The sequence below is a fragment of the Lissotriton helveticus genome, chromosome 1_1, assembly GCF_964261635.1.
Source record: "Lissotriton helveticus chromosome 1_1, aLisHel1.1, whole genome shotgun sequence".
NCBI lineage: Eukaryota > Metazoa > Chordata > Amphibia > Caudata > Salamandridae > Lissotriton > Lissotriton helveticus.
In genome coordinates, this window is record NC_136057.1 from 2,082,795,394 (window position 1) to 2,082,821,110 (window position 25,717).

Here is a 25,717-nt window from a genome sequence, read left to right on the forward strand (position 1 = left end):
GCTACATTTGGGCTCTTTTGTCTCTGGTGGCCATCTTGGGAGACTGTATGTCAGAATTTTTTAATGAAATAGGAGAGGAGTTGAGAAGTCACTCAAAATGTGCCCTAATTCTTCTTTCTGCAGCACTAATCATACTTCCTATGGCAAAATATATACCCCTCATTTTGTTTCTTTTTAAATTAAATGTTTTAAGAGGTACCACTTTATTCCAATCAAGATGGCTTCAGGTGTGCCATACCTTTGTAATAAGTAGGACTGTTAGCATTTTAGTTGTTCTTTAAAACACTCTGGGAAGCTGCAGTAGAACACAAAGGATTCAACTGGCGGTATCTGTCCTTGTTGGATGTACATGTTTTACTGAGAATGTCAGACTTCATTCTCACATGACTGAGAAAGATAATGTGAATTTACAGAAAATATGCTTTCAGTTTAGCTTATAGATCCCCTTCCAAACCACTGTGGGAAAAGCATGAGATAATAGTTTTCTTTCAAACATGATTCGTGATATCCCAGCAGAAGGTTTTTTCACATGGTAAAATCACCTTAGAACACACCACAATTCCTAAAATGAGTATGGTACCATCAACAAATGATATATAATGTAACTAAAGTCCTAAAACCTTCTATTAACTTCAATGCTTTTTAATGAGGTGCTATCATGTTTACTGGTCCCAAGATGGCTGCCAACACTTCTTGGATGAAGTGCTGACAGCCAATCAGATCTCACGATGAGATGTGTGGTAAGGCTCCACCCATATATATATATTTTTTCTTTTGATTTTCTCAGGAACTACTGGAGGGATTTACACCATTTAACCAAAAGGGTGATCTGCGTACCAGACCCTACTATTTTCCCAAATTTGGTGTAATTCCGTTCAGCGGTTCGGGCTGTAGCCGTGTCTAATCGTCCTATGGAAATTAACATGGGGAAAACACGCTTTGGGACCCCCCTTGTTTCTCGGCCCCCGCTTGACGAATCTTGCCGAGACTTTCAGGGAATGTGCGGAGCGGAGCAGGCCATCTTCTTTGAGAAATTCATGAAGATTCAACAACCGGCGCCAAAGTTATTCCCAATAGAATGTTGCAGATTTCCTATGGAAACTAGGTCCTAACTATAACTACCTACTGGCGACCGCCAGTAGGTAATATATATATATATATATATATATGCGAACAAAGTCTATGAGGGTGATCCAAACAAAGAACGAGCGGGAACTCCAGAAATTTAATTAGTGATTGCTTTATTCCACTGGCTAACGCGTTTCCACCTTGGTCTTTGTCCAAGCCATATTAGTGAATTGTGCCTAATTCCTTTTAAAACAGTGGCATTCGACTTTCCCAATTAGCATAGTAAAAAGACTGGGGTGATACCTTTTCCTTCACCCAAGCTTTGATTGTTGTAAGCCTAAAAGGATATCATACAATCCATCACACATGTTCATTATTATTTCAAATGGAGCAAGGTTGTTAAGCACATACTTGCAAATTAATTCAATAAAATAATCTCATTGAATATGGCAGATCAATTATCCAAAACCTAAAACCACATTCATTGCCTAGTGGCTAAATTAATCATTGTGCAAATCATTTAATTGTCTACCTGCTCTGAGAAAAAATAATGCAAACCATGGCAAGAGGCGGCATCCCAAAAAGCTATGAATTAATATAAAAGAGCATTCCCAATGTGGGTTTACATGACCCAAGCTATTCTAATTCATCTATGGATTATTAGTCCAAAGGCAGTAATAGTCATTATCTCTAAGGAAACATCATATTGGTCTTGTTACCCCATAAACATGCTGAAACAAGTCCACACTTAAGTGAAAATAAACAGAACGCCTGTGTTCACTATCCGGCATCTTCATCTGATCAACAACCCACCAAAATATATTTTTTTAGCTCCTGGACCCAGGGTTCTATTGAAAATATACAAACTTGTGCTGATAGCTCTTTCACGAAAAAACATAACGCCAAAGGGGGTCATATATGCAATTGGCAGCGGCTGCTTCCATAATCATCTCAAATCATGGAAAAACACCCATATACATTATTGCTGTCAAACTAATGACATAAGAATAAAGAGAGTGAAGCTGAAAGGAGAGAGAAAAATTAGAGTGAGGAAGAATATGATACAAAGAGAAATATACATGAAAATATACAGATAGAGAAAAGGCAAGAAAATCATAGAAGATGACACGATCAGCTTGATGCCTGTTCAGAGATGTACATGTGTACTAACCTCGTAGCGCTAACGTGTGCATTGTGAGACGATTTTGTTGCAAGGGGTTTTTAACCTGACGAATTTTAAAACTGTATATAAAAATTGTTATTACCCTGACATATGGCGCGCTGACTCCCTGGTCCACCGCAGCAAATTCATGCTGTTTGTGTGGAGGGAGAAATAGCGCTTGTACTTCCTGACTGTTCCTTGGTGGGCGGCCATCTTTCGAGGGTGACGGTCTAGTTTCCCCTCACCTCCCAAACTATCTAAGTCCCAGTCCACTCGCGCAGCGGTGACGCGCAGCGGGAGCGCCATAGACGCCCGAAGAGGCGCCAAAGAGAAGCCAGTCTGCGCCAGTCCGCGTCCAGACGCTCCTAGCTCCTGGCCATGGCAATATGGCAGGATGTCGCATTTGTTACAGCGCTTCCTCTCTGCATGCTTTACGACCCACTTTTAACCCGCTTTGTTTACACTCGGTCCTTCCTAATACCATAAATGCCGGTTGCAAAACATGCGACTGGTGTTCATCCCCTCCGATTTCAGGTATACATCCTTCTATACACAAAAAGAAAATGTTTCTCCTTAACTGTCGGTCCTTGCCAAAGCACCACACTGAATTGGCTTTACTGATTGAGGAGCTTAATCCTGAAGCCCTCTTTTTGACTGAGACATGGCTCCAGTTACAAAATGATCCTGCATCATTATGGGCCACTTCTCAAGGTTACACCCTTAAGCGACTGGACCGCCAGTCAGGTAGAGGTGGAGGATTGGCCATCATCTATAGAGATATTTACAGATGTTGTGTCACCTCCTCTACCACACCAGCCTGTGAGAGCCTACATTTTGCTCTTGAATTTTCCCCCACCATCACCTTCTCTGGTATTTTAGTCTATCGACCACCTGGTCCCCTCGGCGATTTCATCACTGACATGGCGGATACAGCTGCTAACTTAGTGCTCACCACAGCAAATCTTACTTTGCTAGGTGACCTAAATTTGCACTTAGACGATCCGCTCGATGTCGCTGCCAATAGCCTCCGTTTAAATCTCCAGGCTATTGGCCTGTCCCAAAAGGGTTTTCATGCGACACATAATAAGGGACATCTCTTAGATCATGTCTACAGTAATCTAGACACTCTATCGGTTGAAGTACCGATACCACTACCCTGGACCGATCACTTTTTAATTCCCCTTACATGGTCCATAAGTACTCCCCCTATCTTACAAACTCATGATAAACATTGGGGCAGGAAATGGAGTTCTCTCCCACTTCTTGAATGGGAACAAGCTCTCTCTGAACATCCACCCCGGAAAACGAGTAATTCCAATATGGCAGCTCTTAATTTTGATAATTGGATTTCTAGTACTCTCGACCAAGTTCTTCCGAAGGGCGCCCTGCAAGTAATAAAAAGATCTAAAGTTGCCCCGTGGTATTCTCCTGCCCTTAGAATTTTGAAACAAGGCTGCCGCAAATCGGAGAGAGCCTGGAGGAAAGATCGCTCCCAGCTGAAGGAATCAGAGTACAGAACTGCAATAAGGCACTATAAAAATCAAATAAAACTTGCCCAAACTGAGTTCTATCGAACCAAAATTAACTTGGCAGCGAACTCTCCTAGAGTAATTTTTAAAATTGCAAAATCTTTAATTTCTCCTTCTTCTGAGCTCCTGGCATCGGATGGTGCACAGGCCCGTTGTGACAACCTTGCCACTTTCTTCTCTCAGAAGATTCATGCCATTTATTCCCTACTCTCGACAGGTAGGGAGGATACAGGCTTCACCCCTACCTCAGACTCCGAAATGCCCATGTCCTGCTCATTGGCTACTTTTCCACTTCTGGATCCCAGTACTCTAGACAAAATGGTCCACAAAGTCACCTCAGGATCTCCCAATGATCCGGCACCCCCGCAGACTCTAGTTAAGGTGATTGATACTATCCGCCCGCCCATCCTGGATGCCCTTAACACCTCTATCACCTCTAACTCCGTTCCAGCCCCATGGAAGTGCGCGATGGTCAGGGCTCTGCTGAAAAAGCCGAACTTGGATCAAAACAATCTGTCCAATTTTCGCCCCATCTCGCTGCTTCCATGGATGAGTAAACTGCTGGAGAGACATGTCAATAAGATCTTAGTGAATTATTTAGAGTCCAATAATCTACTACGTGTCTCCCAGACGGGGTTCCGCCCTCAGCCTGGTACTGAAACTGCCCTTTTGGCAGTGACGGAGGCAGCTAGAGCCATAATGGACCAGGGAGGAAAAACAGCCATCATACTCCTCGATCTCAGTGCCGCGTTCGACACAGTTAACCATGCCACATTATTACATCGTCTGAAGAGCATGGGTGTGTCGGGCGCGGCCCTGGCTTGGCTGACTTCCTTCCTGGATGAGCGATTCTTCCAGGTGTTTGAGGGTGAGGCGGTATCATCTAAGCATCCGCTCAGCTGTGGGGTTCCCCAGGGCTCCTCCCTAAGCCCCACCCTTTTTAACGTTTATATGCAACCTCTAGAGAAGATAGTCCACCCTTTTGGTGTGCGGATTGTCACCTACGCAGACGATACCCAATTGGTGGTCTCTTTGGACCACGCTGAGGGTTCGTCTAACACCTTGGGCCCTTGTCTAGAGGCTGTCGCTGAGTGGATGCAATCCTCCCACCTCAAAGTCAATGGGGAGAAGACCGAGATCATGCTACTGGGCAACCCCTCCTTGACCACCTCGGCTTCCATCTGGCCCTCATGTCTCGGCGCCCCCCCTCCCCTCAAAACCCAGATAAAGAGCCTGGGAATTTGGCTTGACAAAGCGCTGGATTTTTCAGTCCAAGCCAGCAAAACCGCCTCCACATGCGTTGGACTAATGAAAATGCTCCGCAAAGTGCTCCCTTTGCTTCCATTCCAGGCGAGAAGGGTCATGGTGCAGGCCCTGATTCTTTCCCGCCTGGACTATGGAAATGTCCTATATCTAGGAGCCCCGGCGGCAGTGACCAACAGGCTCCAAGTCACCCAAAATTGCGCCGCCCGATTATTATTCAACATCCCTCGCTGGCAATCAGCGAGGAAGGCTCTAAAAGAACTCCACTGGCTCCCTGTGGCTGCCAGAACGCAGTCCAAGGCCATGTGCATTTTGCACAAATCTTTCCATCGAGCAGGCCCTGCCATTCTGTACCCCCTAGTGTCACCCTATACACCATCCAGAGCTCTTCGCTCTGGTACACTGCATCTGGCAACCACGTCTAAAATCAATAAAGCCCGATGGGGCGGTCGCTCTTTTACTCACACAGCGGCGAGGCTCTGGAACTCTCTGCCTCTAAACCTGAGAGGAAATAACAATCGATTATCATTCAGAAAAGCTCTGAAGACTCACTTGTTTGCAAAAGCTAGTTGAATTACCCGTTAGCCCGACACAGTAATCAGTCTAAAGCGCTGCGAGGCCTCCGGGTAGTTATGCGCTATACAAGTGCAATTTTCATTTCATTCATTCATTCATTTCATGTTGCTTTGTGGTAATCTCCCCTCTTTAAAATAAAAAACACTCATTTTTTGTTATTAATAATTACATTATACATGTTATACCTATTTACATATATATTTATATAGATATAAAACGTTTAATAGTTAATAACATCTTTTCTAATTAGTAATCTTTTCAATTTTCCCAAAAATGTATTAATTACATTATAGCGTTTAAATAATATTAACCCCACAATAATTTTAAATATATTTATAGATGACATACATTTAATTACATCATCATTTTCTAAAATTGCACTTAAAATTAAATACTTTTTTACTATGAATTATTTAATATTAACTTTTGCCATTTGTTTGAATTGATATTTTTCCAATTGCATTTCTAAAGTTTCTCTTTTATGTGCATATATCTAAACAATAATTTTATAGCTATGTATATATCTATGTCTTTCTCTCTCTCTATATATTTATATATATATATATATATATATATATATATATTCACTGAAAAAACCATAGTTTTCAGGAACGTTATAGTTATGAATTAGCATTTAAAAATCTTTAGAAATTCACTGAAAAAACCATAGGTTTCAGGGGCGTTATAGTTAGCTGGACATTTCTCTCGTACAAAACCATTGAAATTTCCCCATTATAGTTAGTTCAGCTAACTATAACTTGCGTGCCCGCAATGCACTGCTGATGACATCACATATTACATCACTCATGACATGGTCAGTGACATCACTCATAACGTCTCTGATGACATCTCAAATGACATCACTGATGATCCCTTTTTTTCTCAGACGAATCACCCCGAACTTTCAGGATAGAAGCGGACCGGAGTGCCTAACGAGTTTTGAAAATTTCACGAATATTACAAATAAAAATATTGTCCCCGGGACTTGGCCCACCCGGGGGCTAAATAGTAACGAAGCGTGGGAGGCCGCGGTTTGTTTTTTTTACTCTGCAGGATCTGCACACCCTGCGCAGATTTTGCCGAATTTTAAAAATATATATATTTTTTGGCCCTGGGGGTTCTTGTGGGACCCCCTAAGCAGGCCTAGGGGGTCAGGGTGTTTCAACCCTGCCCCCTTTTTGCGTTTTGCACACTTGTTTGAGTGATTTCTTGTACCTAGGTTCTACTGAGGCACAAGATGGCTGCCAACACTCCCTGGTTTAGAGTGTTGACAGCCAATTACCATAAAGCTTGTGATCGGGAGGGTGCACGTATCCTGTGCGCCCATAGATATATATTTGTGATTTTACTTTTCATTTTCTCAGCAACTACTGAACGGATTTACACCATTTAACAAAAAAAGGGTTCTTTCTGAACCAAGCACTACCTCTTTTTCCAAATTTGGTGTACTTCCGTCCGCAGTTCGGGCTGTAGCCGTGTCTAAAGTTTACTATGGGAAATTGCACGGGGAAAACACGATTTGGGACCCCTTTTGTTCTCAGCCCCCGCTTGCCGAATCACCCCGAAACTTTCAGGATAGGAGCGGACCGGAGTGCCTAACGAGTTTTGAAAATTTCACAAAAATTCATGAATCGGCACCAAAGTTATTGGAAATAGAATGTTGTGAATTTCCTATGGAAAATGGGTCCTACCTTTAAACTACCTCACTGATGTCAGTGATGTCATTTGAGATGTCATCAGTGATGTCATGAGTGATGTCACTTACCATGTCATGAGTTATGTAATATGTGACATCATCAGCAGTGCATTGCGGGCGCGCGAGTTATAGTTAGCTGAACTACCTATAACGGGGGAATTTCAATGGTTTTGTATGAGTGAAATGTCCAGCTAACTATAACATGTGTGAAACCTATGGTTTTTTCAGTGAATTCCTAAGGTTTTTTAAATGCTAATTCCTAACTATAACGTGGCTGAAACCTATGGTTTTTTCAGTGAATTTCAAAGGTTTTGTAAATGATCATTTTTAAATGTATTAATTGTTATTTTTTTTTTATACTGATTTACTACATTGTTTTAAAGTATTTATTTTTATATATTTTATTTTTTGAAATAACATTACATATTTTTAATATAAATTGAAAAAAAATGTTTTTAAAAATATTGAAATTGCAATATATATTTTTATTTTATATTTTTTTAATTTATATATATTTTATATAGCAGGTAATGATATCCTATGGAAGGAAATTCAAGTTACTGGTAAGTACGGTTAACATTACTTTTCAGGGACAGTAGTGAGCTGAAAGATGCAGCACTGAGGTCTCTCCTGATAACAGGTGAGTAAATCGAATTCGTAGTCCGAATGATTTTAAAGGAATTTTTTAAAGTTCCAAAACTCCACACTTAGAAGAATTTCCAAGTGAAACCAGTCAATGTTAGCCTATGGAAGGAAATTCATGTTACTGTAAGTATGGTTAGAATTACTTTTCAGGATCAGTAGTGGGCTGAAATATGCAGCACTCAGGTCTCTCCTGATAACAGGTGAGTAAATCAGAATTCGTAGTTTGGCTGATTTTAGAGGAATATTTGTACGTTTCAAAAATAGACACTTGGAAACTTTTCCGGTGAAAACCACACAATAGATTCCTATGGAAGGAGATACAAGTTACTGGTAAGTACGCTTAGATTTACTTTTCAGGGTCTGTACTGGGCTCAAAGATGCAGCACTGACATCTCTCATGATAACAGGTGAGTAAATCGGAATTTGTAGTTCCGCTGATTTTAGAGGAATATTGTGCTCAATAGTGAATGAAGGGGGTGGGGCCTGAGGTGACATGTGTGCAAACACGCCCTGTGGCGCGTTTTAGGTTGGAGAATTAATTCCTCTTCAATCCTGAGGTCCCCTGTGAGCAAACTAGCCCACCAGGTACCTCCAGTATGTGCCAGGGAGCTGCGTTGCAGAGAGGTGTTCAGAGGGCACGCCCCTTTTTACAACACTCTGCAATGCAGCTCCGTGGCGCTTACTGGAGGTCCCTATTGGACTAGTTGGCTCCTAGGGGACCTCTGGATTGAAGAGGAATTAATTCCCCAACTTAAAACGCGCCACATGGCATGTTTGCACACATATCACCTCAAGCCCCGCCCCCTACCTTCACCACTGTGCAAACACGCCCCCTAGCGCGTTCTAAGTTGGGGGATTAAGTCACCTTGCATACTGGGGGACCCTGGGGGCCAACTAGCCCACCAGGAACCTCTAGTATGCGCCAGGGGGCTGCGTTGCAGAGAGGTGTAAAAAGGGGTGTGGCCTCATTACACCTCTAGAGGGGAAACTAATTCCCCTTGCATACTACTGGTCCCTTGGGGCCAACTAGCCCACCAAGAACCTCCACTATGCGCCAGGGGGCTGTGTTACAGAGAGGTGTAATGAGGCCCCGCCCCTTTTTACACATCTCTGCAACGCAGCCCCCTGGCGCGTTTGGAGAGGGGGAACTAATTCCCCTAGCATACTAGTGGTCCCTGAGGTCCAACTAGCCCACCAGGAACCTCCAGTATGTGCCAGGGGGCTGCGTTGCAGAGAGGTGTAATGAGGCGACGCCCCTTTTTACACCTCTCTGCAAGGCAGCCCCCAGCGCATTTACAGAGGGGGAACTAGTCCCCCTTGCATACTGGGGGACCCTGGAGGCCAACTAGCCCCCCAGGAGCCTCCAGTATGTGCCCGGGGATTGCATTAGAGAGAGGTGTCCTGAGGCCACGCCCCTTTTTACACCTCTCTGCAACGCAGCCCCCTGGCGCGTTTGCAGAGGGGGAACTAATTCCCCTTGCATATTGGGGGTCCCTGGGGGCCAACTAGCCCACCAGGAAGCTCCAGTATGCGCCAGGGGGCTGCATTGCAGAGAGGTGTAATGAGGGCATGCCCCTTTTTACAACACTCTGCAACGCAGCTCTGTGTCGCTTACTGGAGGTACCTGGTGGGCTAGTTGGCCTTGAGGGTTGGCTAGTGGGGGTTGAGGTGACGGATTGCACCGCTCTGCAAACGTGCCAGGGGGCCCGTTTGCAGAGGGGGAACTAATTCCCCTTGAATACTGGGGGTCCTGGAGGCCAACTAGCCCACCTGGAACCTCCAGTATGCGCCAGGGGGCTGCGTTGCAGAGAGGTGTAAAAAAAGAAGTGTCCTCTTTACACATCTCTGCAAGGCAATCCCCTGGCGCGTTTGCAGAGGGGGAACCAATTCCCCTTGAATACTGGGGGTCCCTGGGGGCCAATAAGCCCACCAGGAACCTCCAGTATGCGCAAGGGGGCTGCATTGCAGAGAGGTGTAATGAGGCCACATCCCTTTTTACAACACTCTGCAACGCAGCTCCGTGGCGCTTCCTCGAGGTATCCGATGGGCTAGTTGGCCCCCAGGGACCTCCAATATTCAAGGGGAATTACTTCCCCCTCTGCAAACACGCCAGGGGGCGTGTTTGCAGAGTGGTGCAGGGAGGGAGCGGGGCTTGAGGTGACGGATTGCCCCACTCTGCAAACGCGCCCCCTGGCGTGTTTGCAGAGGGGGAACTAATTCCCCTTGAATACTGGGGGTCCCTGGGGGCCAACAGGAACCTCCAGTATGCGCCAGGAGGCTGCGTTGCACAGAGGTGTAAAAAGGGGAGTGGCCTCTTTACACGTCTCTGCAAGGCAGTCCCCTTCACAGCATTTAACAAAAAGGGTAATCTGTGAACCAAACTCTACCTTTTTGCCAAATTTGGTGTAATTCAGTTCAGCCGTTCGGGCTGTACCCCTGGCTAAAGGTCCTATGGAGAATTGCATGGGGAAAACACGTTTTGGGACTCCCCTTTTTTCTCAACCCCCGCTTCACGAATCACCCCCAAACTTTCAGGGAAGGAGCGGAGCGGAGCAGGCCATCTTCTTGGAGAATTTCGCGAAGATTCGTTGACCGGCGCCAAAGTTATTCCAAATAGAATGTTGCAAATTTCCTTGTGAAACTAGGTCCTCACTATAACTACCTACTGGCGACCGCCAGTAGGTAATATATACATATAGATATACATACACATGGTTAGATACATCTGAAATCTCCGTTTTTTGATTTACCTGCAATGTAAAGACTTGGAAACGTACTGTGCGATGTAATGACTACCAATGTAATTGCTTCGAGGTAAGAACAGTACACTGCAGAGACTCTTTAATTTTTGTTAGTGGACTAAAGTAAGCCATATAAACTATGAGCATGTCAAAAACGAAAGCAATGTCATTTAGTAGGGGTACATGTAGGCCTATTTGGTTTGCGAGTGGATTAAACAGGAAACAGTACCATGTCAAGGACTGGACAGTGAGATGGTTTATTGACCACTCTTCTTTCTTTGCCCAAGGAAAGACTGACTTCTCTCAGTTGCTCTGCTGCCTTCCTGAACAGAATAAAATATGTGAGAGCTCTCAAATATTATCTTAAAAGGCTCTGAGTTAAAACCTCCTTTAACAATATTGTGGTTATTGATTGAAGATGAAGATAACACTAGAGTAATCAGCAAGGCACCAAACTGATCCCGGCTTGAAGATTGTGAAATGCACTAAGAAAAACCAGGAGTAAATTCGAGAGGAGAATGAGACAAACTGCAAGAAGTTAATCTCTGGGACAAAAATCGTTGCATGGGGTGAATATTGCATTAATAAAATCTGGGAACAAGATGTATTGGATGCATCTTCCTCTTGTAATGCCTCCTCATATATTCTTCATATAGGGGCCGCAACGCAAAATACTGTGCTGCAACTTGGAATTGGAACCTCATACAACTTCCAATGGACTGACCACCATCTTAGTAAGGGCTGCTTGTAAAGTTAGTTCCTGCCCCTTTTTAGACACTCATGGAGTTTATTCGAAAATGAAGTAGAAGCGGTGACTATCATCCTGAATGCTGCACTGGATCCTGAAGTCCCCCGCTGCCCTTCATTCCCCAGATGACTCTTACAGCGAGTACAGAAGCGTTAGAATGGTCTAGGCTGTGAGGATGCCCAGCCTACGACTGACCACAGCATCTTACAATGCACTGATGGAAAGTGTGTGGAACACTACTTCTCCCTATATACTTAAGCAGACTCCGGTAAGCTCTTGGTACTGCTATGAGTACACATCTTGGCACAGATGTAACATAACCAAATATAAGTATTTAAGGGTCACTTTAGAGTCCCTATTATATTGGGAACACCACCTCAATGTCATTTCTACAAGGGCAATGAGATGTTGCAGCAGATTAGTACATTTACGGTCTTCCAGGCAATGGTGATTTCTATTCTGCCAACCTGCTCTCAAGTATTTAGTTATAAGACATGCATTAGGTCTGATTTAATATTAGGGGTTCTGTAAACATTTTAACATGAGTTTTTCAACCCTGCAATATTTGGTGAAAATGCTATTGGTTATCCCAGCAATATTGAAGTGAGCAGATGAAGGGGACATCATATGTTTTGATAGTTTAGGGAAATGCTTGTATGATACCCTGGCTATCTAATTATTATCGTCTTTCTTTGAAAACACAAATATGAATTATCTTATTTCTTGAAACTTATTCTCAAGACATGGTCTTTGTTAAGGGAAAATGGATTAATGGATTTTCAGGACCTGATATAACAGCAGCTATTCCTAACTAATTTTCATATTTTCAGGAAAGATTTTGAACATAAGGTAAGTGGTGAAATCGCATTAATTATAAAATCCTTCCATAGTTACGCAATATTAGAAATGACCCTTTTTATTTTGTAGTGTAATTAATGTAACCATATTCCTTTCTGGAATATTGCTCTAGACAAGAGCTCTGACCTTGGTCCTAGCAGGCCCTTGGGTGGGGACCATCCTCTGGCCGGAAGAGGCCAGGGCCATCAGGGAACCCCACCTCCTCTCGGTGGGGTATCGGTGTTCGGGAGGGGAAGCCTTCCAGTTTCTCTCTTCCGCCGCCTCTGACCAGGGCAAGGGTTGGGCCAACCCCAGCCAGGCACCAAGGCTCGGGGCTATGGGCTAAGCTGGGGATGAGCCTGGTGGTGGATGGCTGATGTGCAGGTGGGGCGCCCTCCCTAGTTGCCAGCTACCCAGTTTTTCCTGTTCCAGAGTGGCCTGGCTTTGAAGAATTGCGTGGGGCGACTCTGTCCTCTGGAAGCGGTCAGTGGTGGGGATGCCTGCCTCTGCTGCTCTGGGAGCCCTCCTCACCTGTGGGGATGAGTGCTCCTGGACCGAGCACCTTGTAACCCTCTTTGATTGATGCTAAATCATTTGTAGACTACCTGATTCTGGGACAGGGTTTCTTGTAAGTAGCAGAGAAGCTACCTTGCTATAAACTATTGAAAGTCATCCCTGAGCCAAGCTTTTGTATCCATCCGTGGGTGTCAATGGACCCCTCCACCGCACCTGGGGGTGGGTTGCTCTGCTGCCAGGCCAGTAGGAGGAACGAGGAGGGGGAATGTGGGAAGTAACCTACAACATGTGCTGCCTGGCATGGGGGCCTCCCCCTCCTGCCCCGCGCCACCGGGTGTGGGGACAGCGGCACAATACCATGTAGGGCAACCAGGTAGCTGGACTGGGATCTCCCTACTCCCACACAAGTCGCTTGGAGGGAAGCAGTCCCAGTAAGTAGCCTCTCAAGCACCGACCTCAGAATCCATGACCACTCTTGTCGTCGTCGGACTGCCATGTGACTGGGTCCTGGCTCTGTCGCCCCAAGCTATCTGGTCGCTGGGTCGTCCTGGTCCATCTGGTCACCATGCTGTGCGAACAGATGGCCCCTCAGGCTAAGCAACCAGATGGCTGGCCAACCAGCCAGCCAGGCTATCTCCAACTTATTTTATCCCTCAGGGTTCTGTAAGCCCCAATTCGTGGGGGCTTCATAGTTGAGGAAATTGAGCTTCCCAGGCAGTCCCGTGGGGAGAGGATGTGGCCTGGGCTTGACCCTCTTTCTCTCCAGGCTCCAGGAAGGTGGAAGGCACCAACCCAAGACAGCATCCTGAGGTCACGGTATGGTGGTGAGTCACTAACCAAGGCAGGGTGGCTGCATACCAGAGAGGACTTTCTTGCTCCCCCACTGGGTCCAGGGTAAAGAGCAGAGACCAGCCCTGACTGAAGGCCCACCCCTGGGGCACCGAGCTGGAAAAAGAGCCCAGTAGAGCTCCAAGAAGCTCTTAGCAGATGCCTGGGCCGTGTCTCGAGTGGCGCAACTGTTGATGTCTTGCACCACCCAGGAGGTGCCATCGGCAGCCCAGTGTAAGGCTTACCGCTCTCCTAAGAACGAGCGAACCTGATAAAGGGAAAGCGTCAGGCCCGGGAATTGCTAGGGCAGGAAAATTCCAACGTTCTAAATGTGGCATTTTCAAAATTATAGCTTTAAATCTGACTTTACCATTATAGAAGATTTTAAATTACAATTTCTTTGACACCAAATATGAAATCTTTACCTGTTCCCAATCAAATGTTAGCACCTATTATATGTATTCAGGCAACCTAATGTTATTCTATGGGAGATATAAGCCTCACAGTAGTGAAAAATGAATTGAGGAGATTTTCACTTCCAGGACAGTTAAAACTTAAAAGTACATATACTGACTGCACCCTGAACTATGTGCTTTTTGGGCTATACTCTAGGGGTGACATATGTATTAAAAAGCGAGGTTTAGGCTTGGCAAATGGTTTATTTTACCATGTCAAAATGGCAGTTGAAAACTGCATGCGCGACCTGCAATGACAGGCCTGATACATGTTTTCAGAGGGCCACTTACATGCCGCCCACTAGTATGCAACTATCCATTGGCCTTTGGCACAAAAAACATTTGGAAAGCTACAGGTGATTTTGAGGTCCTTATGAATCAATTTGCAAAGTCATTCCTAGATATTTCTTGTAAATGAGCATTCTTACTCTTATTGAGAGTACAGGTTTGACTATATGGAACATCTGCCCCCGGTACGAGATCTATCTGCAAATGAAATTGTCTATGCATGGGTAACTTTGGAATCAGCATCTAGATCATTCCAGTGGCCAATGGCCCGGAAAGATACTCAAAATGTTTATGTCACAGTGCCATTTTTGTGCAAGCCAAATGTGAACATTAAGAAAACAATGGTTTGTCAACCTCTTTATACCTCAAATTTATCTTGGGAGAAAATGTCTATACATTTTGTACTAGCCTAACATCCTGATCATGGAAGAAGTAGCCTACTTGGCAAAACAAATTCATTTTAGCCTTTGCAAGCAAGTGCCATACAACCATTACATCACCTAAGTCCCCAGTTTACTTCATGTTTATGGTAAGAATGGTGCTCTGTATAAAAAACTGCACCCGCTTTGCCTTCAAAGTATAACTCTCCATCGTAAGACTGAGCGTGTAAATCAGACACTGAAGCAATATTTGTAATATTATCTGCTCAATTTCTTTGGTTTTTGGGTGGGTCTTTTTTTTAGCTAGCACCAATAGTCTGTAGACATACAATGCAGATGGTTCTCACCTTTCTTTGGGACATATAGTTTTCATCCAATATAGATACCCATTGTAATTCCCACAACTTCACAGGTACCCATTGTTGTAAAAAAGACGTGAACCATGTATGAAACCTTCAACAAAATTAAGGTCAACTTAGAACATTCTAAGAGAGGTTACAAAAGAGAAGCAGACAAACAACAACAATTTGAGCCTGAATACAAGACAGGGGCATGAGAGTGGCTTTCCACACAACATCTGCATTTCACATACCCAGAGAAGTTTCCTCCAAAAATTATTGGTTCTTATAAAGGGATAAACAATTAGAACCAGTAAATTACAGATTACCTCTGCAGGTGGCATTGAAAATACATTCAGTATTTCAAACATTGTTGCGAGAGCCAGCAGTCACTCCAATTCAAAGTAAGCCACCATCTGTGAGTATCAGAAATTGAATTAAACAAGTTCCTAGACTCTAAGAAAAAGTAGAGTAAGGAAACCCATAATGTAACATAGCATTGTTGTTATTCCCACGCTCAGCTTGTAATGTCTAGTCTTCCATAGGAGACTTGGGGCCTTATTTATTCATTTATTGGCTAAGGTCAGGACGTCATTTATCCAATAATGCATATTCCTGTAAGGTTCCCTTGCACTGACGCCGTTTTGGCAGCCTAGCACTAATGCAAGCACCCTTGCACCATGTTGCAAGGGTGCCTGTGTTGTAGGAAGGATTGTTTTTGTTAAGGAACACCTTCCTGCACAAAAACAATCCTGGGAGGCTTATCCTCTTTCTATGTGTACTATAGACTGCTGCCCACATAGAAAGAGGAAAAAAAGGAGAAATAAACATATTTCTCCTTGTTACGCCTCCCCTCGGGAGGCATGTCTTTATGGCAAATTCCCGGGTCTACAAGGTCTTGTAAATGTAGGAATGCACCAAAAATCATGGGAGTTTTTGGGAACATCCATGTAAAGCCCATGGAACGCCTACCCAGGGAAGAGTAACGTAGTGCAGCGATTTGGCTGCATTGTGTTACTCCATATTTTTGGAGCCACCTCATAGCCATGCAAAGGGGCTTTGCATGGCTCTAAAAATATGACTTACGGTTTGCATTGTTCTTTCACCATGCTGCATAGTGCAAGAGCGATGCAAATCGGGTCATAAATATGACCCTTAGAGCGCAAAAGGAAACAAAAACTTCAGTAATTAAGTATTCTATGACAATTTGTGAGAAGTGAGTTAAAGAGAAGCTGTACGTTTGTTCATAACTTTATCTTTATTAGTTTCTGCTGTCCTTCCTTGCTGTTCACCCAAACACATTCCCCTCATCAATCTACTCCAATAATCAGCGTTGGTATTGAAAAAATATATAACAGTGCTGAAGTGTCATCTTGAGCATTAAACTGAGCCTGAGATTTGGAGAGAGGAATTGTAGCTGAGAGGCATGAATGTAATCCACAGTTGATACCACTACATAAGTATAGTGCATGTCTGCATACGTTGCGTGAGATTTAAAGATGCTTTGGAGAGATTAGAAATTATATTAAATTATATAGAGAGCCAGGAAAATGAAACATCAGTCGCTTTGCCCGAGCGATTGAGATTCAAATTACCAGTCATAATCATTTCATGGTTTAGGTGGTTGCAAATGACTTCCTCAATTAATTCACAAAATGCGTACATTTCTGCTTTTTGGTAACTCTATGTAGATTTAAATAAACTTTACATATAAGAATTACCTCACTTCAGTAACCCAAACAGTAATGATCCAGATATATTGCTTGAAAGAATGAGGTTAGCGAGTTTATCTGTAAAATAGTTAGATTATTAGCTGTGGCGAGGTATATCAAAAGATCTCCAGAATGTCTGGCAAGGAAGTTGGTCTTGACAGTAGGACAACAGAAGGCCTCATTTACTACAATTTGACGCAGGGCAGTGATGCACATCACTTTGCTGCGCTGCAGAAAAAAGGGAGTAATGCACCATACTTATGAGATATGGCACATTCCTGTCCTCTTCCACTGCGGTGGCACACAAGTTGGTGCCTAGCACCAGTGCAGGCACCCTTGCACCATGATGCGAGGGTATCTACATTGTTGGCATGATTGCTTTGGAAGGGGCACCTTCCTGCATAGAATCAATTGTTACGCCTCCCAAGGGGATGTGCACAGTTTTGACACATTCCCAGATCTACGCTGTGTTGTAAATCTGGGAATGTGTCAAATACCATGGGCGTTGGGTGGGAACATCCACCGCATTGCCCATGGCACACCTCCCCGATGTAGTTTGAGGCTACGTAGTGATTTGCACTGTGTTGCCTTACACCATAACTACAAGGCCATGAAAAGCCAAGGAGGGTGACGTTTCGTGCCCTTGTTGATATGGCTCTGCACGTAAAAAGTAGTGACGTTCTGGTGGAGCACAGGGCATGTAAATAAGTCCCATACTTCAACAGCATCAAGGACCTTCATTGGCTGCCAGTCCAAGAGAGGATCAAATTCAAAGTACTGCGTATGATCTATATGGCATTGCATGGACTTATCTCTTACGTCCCTCAACGCGAATTGAGTTCTGCCAATGCTTGTCTGGTCATCATACCCAGAATCAGAAACGCCAAGTGGGGTGGCAGAAGCCTCGCCCACCTGACTGGGAAACTTTGGAATGCCTTGCCTTCCTCCCTTAGATCTCAATCTAACAGACCTTCTTTTAGGAAGTCAGCCAAGACCTGGATAATTTCTTCTCTCTGGCCAGTTGAAGCCTTGCTTTTAGCGCCAATTTGCCTCGGCATACATTGAGCTTTAAAAATATTTTATTTACTTACTTACTTAGTAGCCCCCAATTGAAAGTGACATGGTACTCAAAGTTTCCTGCAGCAAATAGTATCCCAAGTTGTTAAAAAGGTTGATATGTCTTGATCAAACAGTTGTCTGAGACCAGCCATATTCCATTAAATTCCAGTGAAAGTTGAGATCTACTTAGTCGTTTCCCATTGATTCTAGGCTGGGATGGGCTAGGAATGCTGAATTACATAATTGGTGGCAGCCAACTACAGTCTGCTTGTTGTTCTGTACCTAATGGTGCATTAATAGAGCAATGTCTAGTGTTATTTTCCCATAAGCTTTTTGGGTATCTTAGCTAATGTGAAGTCTGAGCCAGCATTTTTGCCCTTGAAGATACCCTTTGAAGCAAGATGTGGGGGTAAGTCCTGAAAGGTATTAATCAAGGTAACAGGGTATTTCTAGGACTTACTTATTTATATGATAATCCCTTATTACACAAAAAACTATTTGTCTCGAGGGATTTGTGCTGCCACATTTTTGTAACTCAATGTTAATATTGGGGCTTCAGCAACAGGTAAAGTCTGAAGTGTGATAAATTGAAGTCCTGTAATGCCATCAGTTGTAATATGTATGCGTTAAACTGGGAATACACTGAAATAATTGTAACATTGTGCTCCTATTAAGGATATAATCTCTACCTTGTGTTATATGTTAAGGTTTGATTTTAGCGGGGTCCTAATACTGTGTGACAGTATTATGTTACCTTGCTGCACTCTTGATTACAATTACAAATGTATTAATCCCTTCTTTCATATATTTTTTTTAAGTTAGCAATTTGTTTTGTTAACCATGGTAGCAACAACGCTCAGCACCTGTGCCTGCATCTTGTCCAAGCTCCCGCCAAACAAAATCAAACATCTATTTCCAAAGAGTGGGCACCTCGGGACCCAGGACGCTGGCCCTGAGGGGCAGCGGTCCCCAGGGCAATTAACTGCTTCAGGAGGGGTGGGGATCGGGTACCTCCTCTCCTTTGTATTTGCATGCCCTGGCCCTGGCGAGACGGTGGTCCCCAGAGCTGAATAGGATCTGGGAGGGGAGCACCTGCGGCTGCCCCTCCCCTTACAAACATTTGCCTTGGCTTGGCAAGGTGGCGGTCCACAGGCTGTAAACAGACCCCCTTCCCCTTCAATTTTCCTTGGCCTGGCCCTGGGGAGGTGGCAGTCCCCAGGGCTGAAATTGACCATGGGTAGGGGAGCCAAATGCGCACCCTTCCCAAATATACTTATGTAGATTATCCTCCAGGAACTGGCCCAGACGGGGGCTAAAGTAAAAACAAGCATGGAAGACCGCTCTTGTTTTATTTTTATTTTTTTCTGAGATTCACAGATCGGCCATGATTTTTGCAAAACACGTTTAAAACCAATGCTTTTTGGCACTGGCTGGGTTCCTGTGGGACTCCACCACCATGCCAGGGGGTCAGGGTATTCCTACCCTGCCCCATTCTCTTTTTTTGAAACTTTTCTTTTGGGACTCGGCTGAGTCCAAGTTCCTGGCTGAAGTGTTGGCAGCCATCAGATCTCAACATGAGATCTGTCTGATCTGCGTAGGATTCGCGTCCCTAGATATCTATATTTTTTTTTTAACTAACTCCAAAACTACTGAAGGAGTTTACACATAATTACAAAAAGGGCTCTTTCTCGACCAAGAGCTAGCTTTCTGTTAAATTTGGTGTAATTCCGTTCAGCGGTTCAGTCTGTAGATATGTTAAAAATTCCTATGGGAAATTGCATGGCAAAAAAGTGTTTTCGGACCTCCTTTTTTCTCGACCCCACTTGAAGAATCACTCAGAAATTTTCCAGACGACAGCTGAAGTGAGTGGCAACCTAATCAAATGTCACCAACGTTATCAGCAAAACAATATATATATATAATTTAAAGAATTAGTCACCCACAGACAGCCCTGAACTGTAAAACAATATCCTTGCTACCACTATCCTTTCCCCATTTCTGACCCCTAAAATCTCCTTACTAGCCCTATTCACTTCTCATACGTGAACCCAAAATAATCCATACTATCACTACTCTTTACCCATCTCTTCACCCTAAAAATAATTATTAAAATGGTGCTACATCCATCCCTGAGCCAAAAAACAAATGAGTAACCCAGTTCAAAACCCATCCCTGCACCCTAAAAAGTAATCAATAATCAGGAGCAACATTGGCCCCCACAACGCTAAGGATGCCTGGCCTCCACCTTGGGGGTGCCCAGGAGTGGACACCTCACAGGGAAAGCCAGGATGGGTTCCACAGCGGTATTCGTAAATGCGCCTTGAGACCCTTGCGGGTGAGTAGTGCGTTATACAAGTATCAATTTACATTTACATCCATCCCTATGCACTAACAACTAAGCCATAACCGAATGCAACACCCACACCTGCCCCCTAAAAGCTAATAGATAATTCACTCTCCCTTGGCAGCTATGCTTGAGTTCCTGATAGACACCACTCAGTCATTGGCACTTCACATGAACAAATTGTTGCACAGACAGAATATTGAGTTTAAAATGTCGACATACACAAATATCGAGTTTTAAATATTGTGATACAGAAATATCGACCTTATTGTAAATGTACCCATTTGCAAATGTCCACCAGCTACCTTGAGTTAGTAAAGTAATAATAAAATATAACTAAAAAAACATTGATGATAACATATAACAAACAAAAACATCAATGATGGCACACACAAGTCACCTTGGAATGCCTTTTGTCATAAAGAAAATCAAAAAGCATTTCAAGATGGCTGTCTATGCATACCGGTACATACTAATGCACCAGCAGTTATCTTGGATTACTTTTTGTAACATTTTGTTAATAATTTACCATTCCATGTTGACAAACAGCTTTTATCAATGTCTTATTAAAAATAAACAATAAGCTGCGGCAAAGCAACAAGCATTGATAATGTCAATAATTCTGCAGCAGAATATAAAATGAGACCGATTTGTCAATGTTTGTTACTCTTGCTGCCTTCTAAACTCGCTCCTTGGCACTGCATACACAACTATTTGTTTTTTGGTCCCCTTCTTTTCCGTTTCACTGGTCTTTGTTTAACCTCCTTAGTCTCTGCTCCCACAGCCTCTATTAAGTGGATGCCTTTGCATGAGCAAATTACATTGTACCATAAATTAAAAAAATAAAGGGAGGACTTTCACTTATGTTTATTTGAAGATCATGTAACAAAACACTGCAGCCACCATTCACAGGATTCTCATTATTGTTGCCTGAGTAATAGACCAAGAACAAAGGGCTGGATGGTTTTGAAATTCATTAAACAGGTTATTCTTTATGGATCATGCTAAGAAAAGAATGTGTGGCATGTACTCTACAGATCAAAACATCATATCAATATTAGATACTGGAACTGTTCTCCTTTCCTTGGAGAAAACAAGTACAAAATACATTGACTTGAATGATTTGTGTTGTGTGACCAGAAGCCGTTCTTTTTCACTACATCAATATGGTACCTGAATTGGCGCTCAGACTCTGGTATGAGGAGATTTCTAATTGTGGTAGACATAATTAACCATGCACTTTTCTATGGTTTCAAGAGTCAGATGACTTTTACCATGTTAAAATGCCATTTTAAAGGCCACACTAGTACATGCAACCATTGAATCTTCTCTCAGACTATGACACAGGGACCATTTTATCTCATTGTTGGTCTGCCGTCACTGGATGGATACTGTAACTAAGATGTAGCATTGAGTGGACAAAGATTCACAATGCACATCACTTTTCATATCGCTTGGACTTGGCCCTTTCTGCAGAGTCACCTTCACCCTCCGGTTTTCTGAACCCATTTTTGTTGGCTTTTAGGACTCTGAGCACTTTACCACTACGAACCAGTGCTAAAGTGCTTGTAATATCCCTTTTAAATGTGCTAACATTGGGTTTTATCCCAACTGACACATTTAATTAACTTGTATGTCCCTAGTGAATTAGTACTACATGTACCCAGACCTGTAAAAATTAAATGCTACTAGGATGCCTGCAGCACTAATTGTGCTTCTCACTTAAATAGCCGTTTAAACATGTTTGAGACCTGCCATTGCAGTCTCTGTGTGCTGTTTTAAACTGCCATTTCGACCTGGCAAAAAAAATCTTTTGCCAGATCAAAACCTTCCTTTTTATACATATACTAGCAGCCCGTCCCGATGTTGTCCGGGTATGAAATAGAATGTGTGTATTTGTCAAGGGCAATTTATTTTAAAATCTCGCGGTAGACAACATTTTTTGTTTCATTAGAATAGGGACTGAGAAGGGCCAGCTGCAGCCCTGGTTGATGTTAGCAGGCGCGTGTAATTGGTGTAGTGATCCGCCGTCTGAGCCCGGCTACAGCCCTGGTTGATGTTAGCAGGCGCGTGTAATGTCGTTGAATGAGAGAGTTATCAGACGCGGGTAAATCCGTTTAATGAGAGAGTTCAGTGACAGCAAGTAGGAGAGGCTGCAGTAATTGTCCCCGCAGACATGCTCATGTGCGTGTTCCCCCGCTTGAGGCCCAGATGCAGGCCTGTTTGATGTTAGCAGGCGCGTGTTCCCCCGCTTGAGGCCCAGCTGCAGCCCTGGTTGATGTTATCAGGTACGTGTAATTAGTGTACTGATCCGCCGCCTGAGCCCGGCTAGAACCCTTGTTGATGGTAGCAGGTGCGTCTAATTTCGTTGAATGAGAGAGTTCAGTGACAGCGCGCAAGAGAGGCTGCAGTAATGTTACTTACCAGGCCTCCAGCTGAACGCGTTTGTCATGCCCCCAGCACACGGCCACAGCAGACGATCTTCTGATTAATGTACGACCCACATGGCATGAAGGGCGAGCCCCCAGTGTTTCTCACGCCCCCAGCGTGCCCCTTGATGCGGCGCAATTGCGTTCACATGGCATGAAGGCCGGACACACGCCCCCAGCGTTTCTCACACCCCCAGCGTGCCCCTTGATGCTGCGCAGCAACGTAATTGGTGCTTGTTTGTACAACTCACATGGCATGAAGGGCGGAAACACGCCTCCAGCATTTGTCACGCCCCAGCACACGCCCACAGCCCACGATGTGATGGCCGTACCACACGCCCCCAGCGTTAGTCACGCCCCCAGCCCACGCCCACAGCACAACGCAGACACGCCCACAAGGGACTACTTTGCTGGCACGGTTCTTTTACCTTTTAAAAATATATATGGTGTCCTACGGTACAATTGTATGTCTTGCACTGTATGATTGTGATGAACACCACTGTTTCTTGAAAAGTTAATAAAAACAATTTAAAAAAAATGTATATGGTGGCCGTCTGCATAGCCCATGTCCTTCTGCTGCAACTGCCCTTTCCAACGCTGTATTGGGTGTTGTGATTGGTGCTGTGGTTACTGAGATTACCCGCCTCAAAGGTTTGGGCTCTCTCTTTATAATATTAGTATGGATAGTATGGAAGTCATCCCTAGTGTGGGAGCTAAACTGCCCTTACAGCAGGGTGCAGTGTATTTAACAATTTGGACATGCACTTTTAGGTCTTACATGTCCTGGTAGTGAAAAACTCTTACATTCATTTTTCACTATTGCAAGTTCTACCTATCCCATGTGATAAAATCGGGTTACCTTATTACATTTAATAAGTGCTAACTTCTAATTAGGAGCAGTTAGGGGGGTCATGTTTGGTGTCTAAATAATTGTAATTTAAAGCCCTCTTCAATATCTCAATTCTGAAAATGCCACTTTTAGAAAGTTACCAAACACGAAATGGGCAACCCAATAGATCCTTGGAAGTTTGGGTAGTGTACAAATTCAGGCAAAGGTGCCCCACCAGGGATTCTTTCCAATATCTAAGTCTTCAGTAATTTCAATACGTGAATTATTTTAAGCCCCAAATAGTCGCTCATTCACAACCAATGTCAAAGTGAATTATTAACTGGTACAGCGAATCAAATGCAGAACTGGACAAAGCTCAACCGAAATATACAATTCAACATGTGTGTATACTTAATCAAGTTCTGATTTATGTAAAATACGGTGTTCTAAAAGGGTACAGATTACAAAACACATGAGAGCAAAAGCAACTGAAATGGACACTCTTTCATGACACACTTTTGCCATAGCCCATTTCACAAATTGATTGACAGGTAAAACACCATTGACATTGCAATGAACAATTCCTGACAGGTTGTTGACAAAGAAAATGGGTCAAAATTTCAACGTTTCTCTCTTTGGTGTGAAGACATCTATAAGATCATCTTCAGGATGTAAATTCTTGTGTGTATTGATAACCCTGAATAGTAAGGAACCTAGTTATATTTACTGAAGACTTGGGCACTTTTAGAAAGTTAGCATTTTTTTGTCCTAACTAGGCCCGGCTGAGCTCGCGGAGTTGCCCTCTGGAATTCCGCGGAGTTACCGACAAACTATGTGAGATTCCACAGAGTTCCACGATCAGGTGGAGTCCCGACGTGAACGAGTATAGATACTGCTCTTGCAGCAGTTGCATGTGCTCGAGTACAACACGGGTACAAGCCGTGCAAGTTTTGCTCACCCCCTGAACAGCAGCAGAATTAAAAGCATCCATGCAAGGGGATCACAAACACACAGATTGGAGGTGTCACAATGGCACAATGCCAGTTTGCTGCCTGGAACAGCTGTCAAAATAACTTTTCTAGGTGGAAATTCTTTAATTGAATCTTTCCCTTTAGGAAAGCCAATTAGGTGGCATTTAAGGGTGTGAATTACCACCACGCACACCTTGTTTCAGGGGCCGCACCTGTCAAAAGTGGTTGTGTACCTCAAGATAGGGCAGCTCCATGTGTAGAGGCCTGGATGAGGTGGGCGGAGTGTGCTTTATCAGAAGCGGAATGAAGCACTTGCTGGTAGTTAGGGAGAGGGAGGCAGAGAAGGACTGAGGGAGTGTGGGAGCCAGCCGCGGCTCTTGCAGGTAAGAGCGGTGGACAACCACGAGAGAAAATTAATTTATTTAACTTTCCCTCGTAGTCTGTCGAAATTCCCCCCACCCGGCCCCACTGCCCTACCGCTCTTACCTGCACCAGCCGCGGCTGGTGGGACCCAAGTGAGGAAGGAGTGGATAGAGGCCAAGAGGAAGCTTTAGATGTAGTGAAGGAAGAAGAAAGGAGGAGAGACAAAGGAAAAGGAAAGAGGAAAGAAATGAAAGTGAGGAAGGAAGGCATGGATAGGGAGAAACAATAAGGTACGATGAATGGGAGGGAGGCAAACGGAAGAGAGAGGGAAGGGGAGTGGAGTGATTGAGTAGTGAAGCCAGCATGAATGAAGTAAGGAAGACAGAGGGGAGATTGGACCCAAGAAAAGTAGAAAGGTGGAGGGATTCGTGCTGGCGACGGAAGGAGGGAGCTACACCATTTGATATGTGAGAGATAGTTTAAAGCAGGCACGCTGGTGAAATAAGGAAGGAAGGCATGGTCAAGGAAGAGTGTGAAAGATGGGGCAGAACAGAAAAGGAAGATGAAAGTGTCGAATAGAGAGCAAGAGAAAAGGGAGAGGGTCATGGGGAAGGGAGACAGGGAAAGTTGAAGTAAAAAGGAAATGGAAGAAGAGAGGAGGGTTAGGGTGGTAATGCGCTTTTCCATTTTATGAACTTGGCTTGCCATTATGTTCCGAGGGATTTTATTGTGTTATATTCAGTTTCATGTCACACACCCCCATCATAGCTCCCTGATATATCAGAATGGGCATAGCTAACATGATTTCAATAGGTGCCATTGCACCAGGGTCCTGAGGTCCTGAGATCCTAGTGATGGTTGGCTTTTCATCCAATCAGTGGGCCGGGGTTCTTTTTTCCCATTGAATTAGGGTCCATGGAACCCTTGCGTTACCACCAGG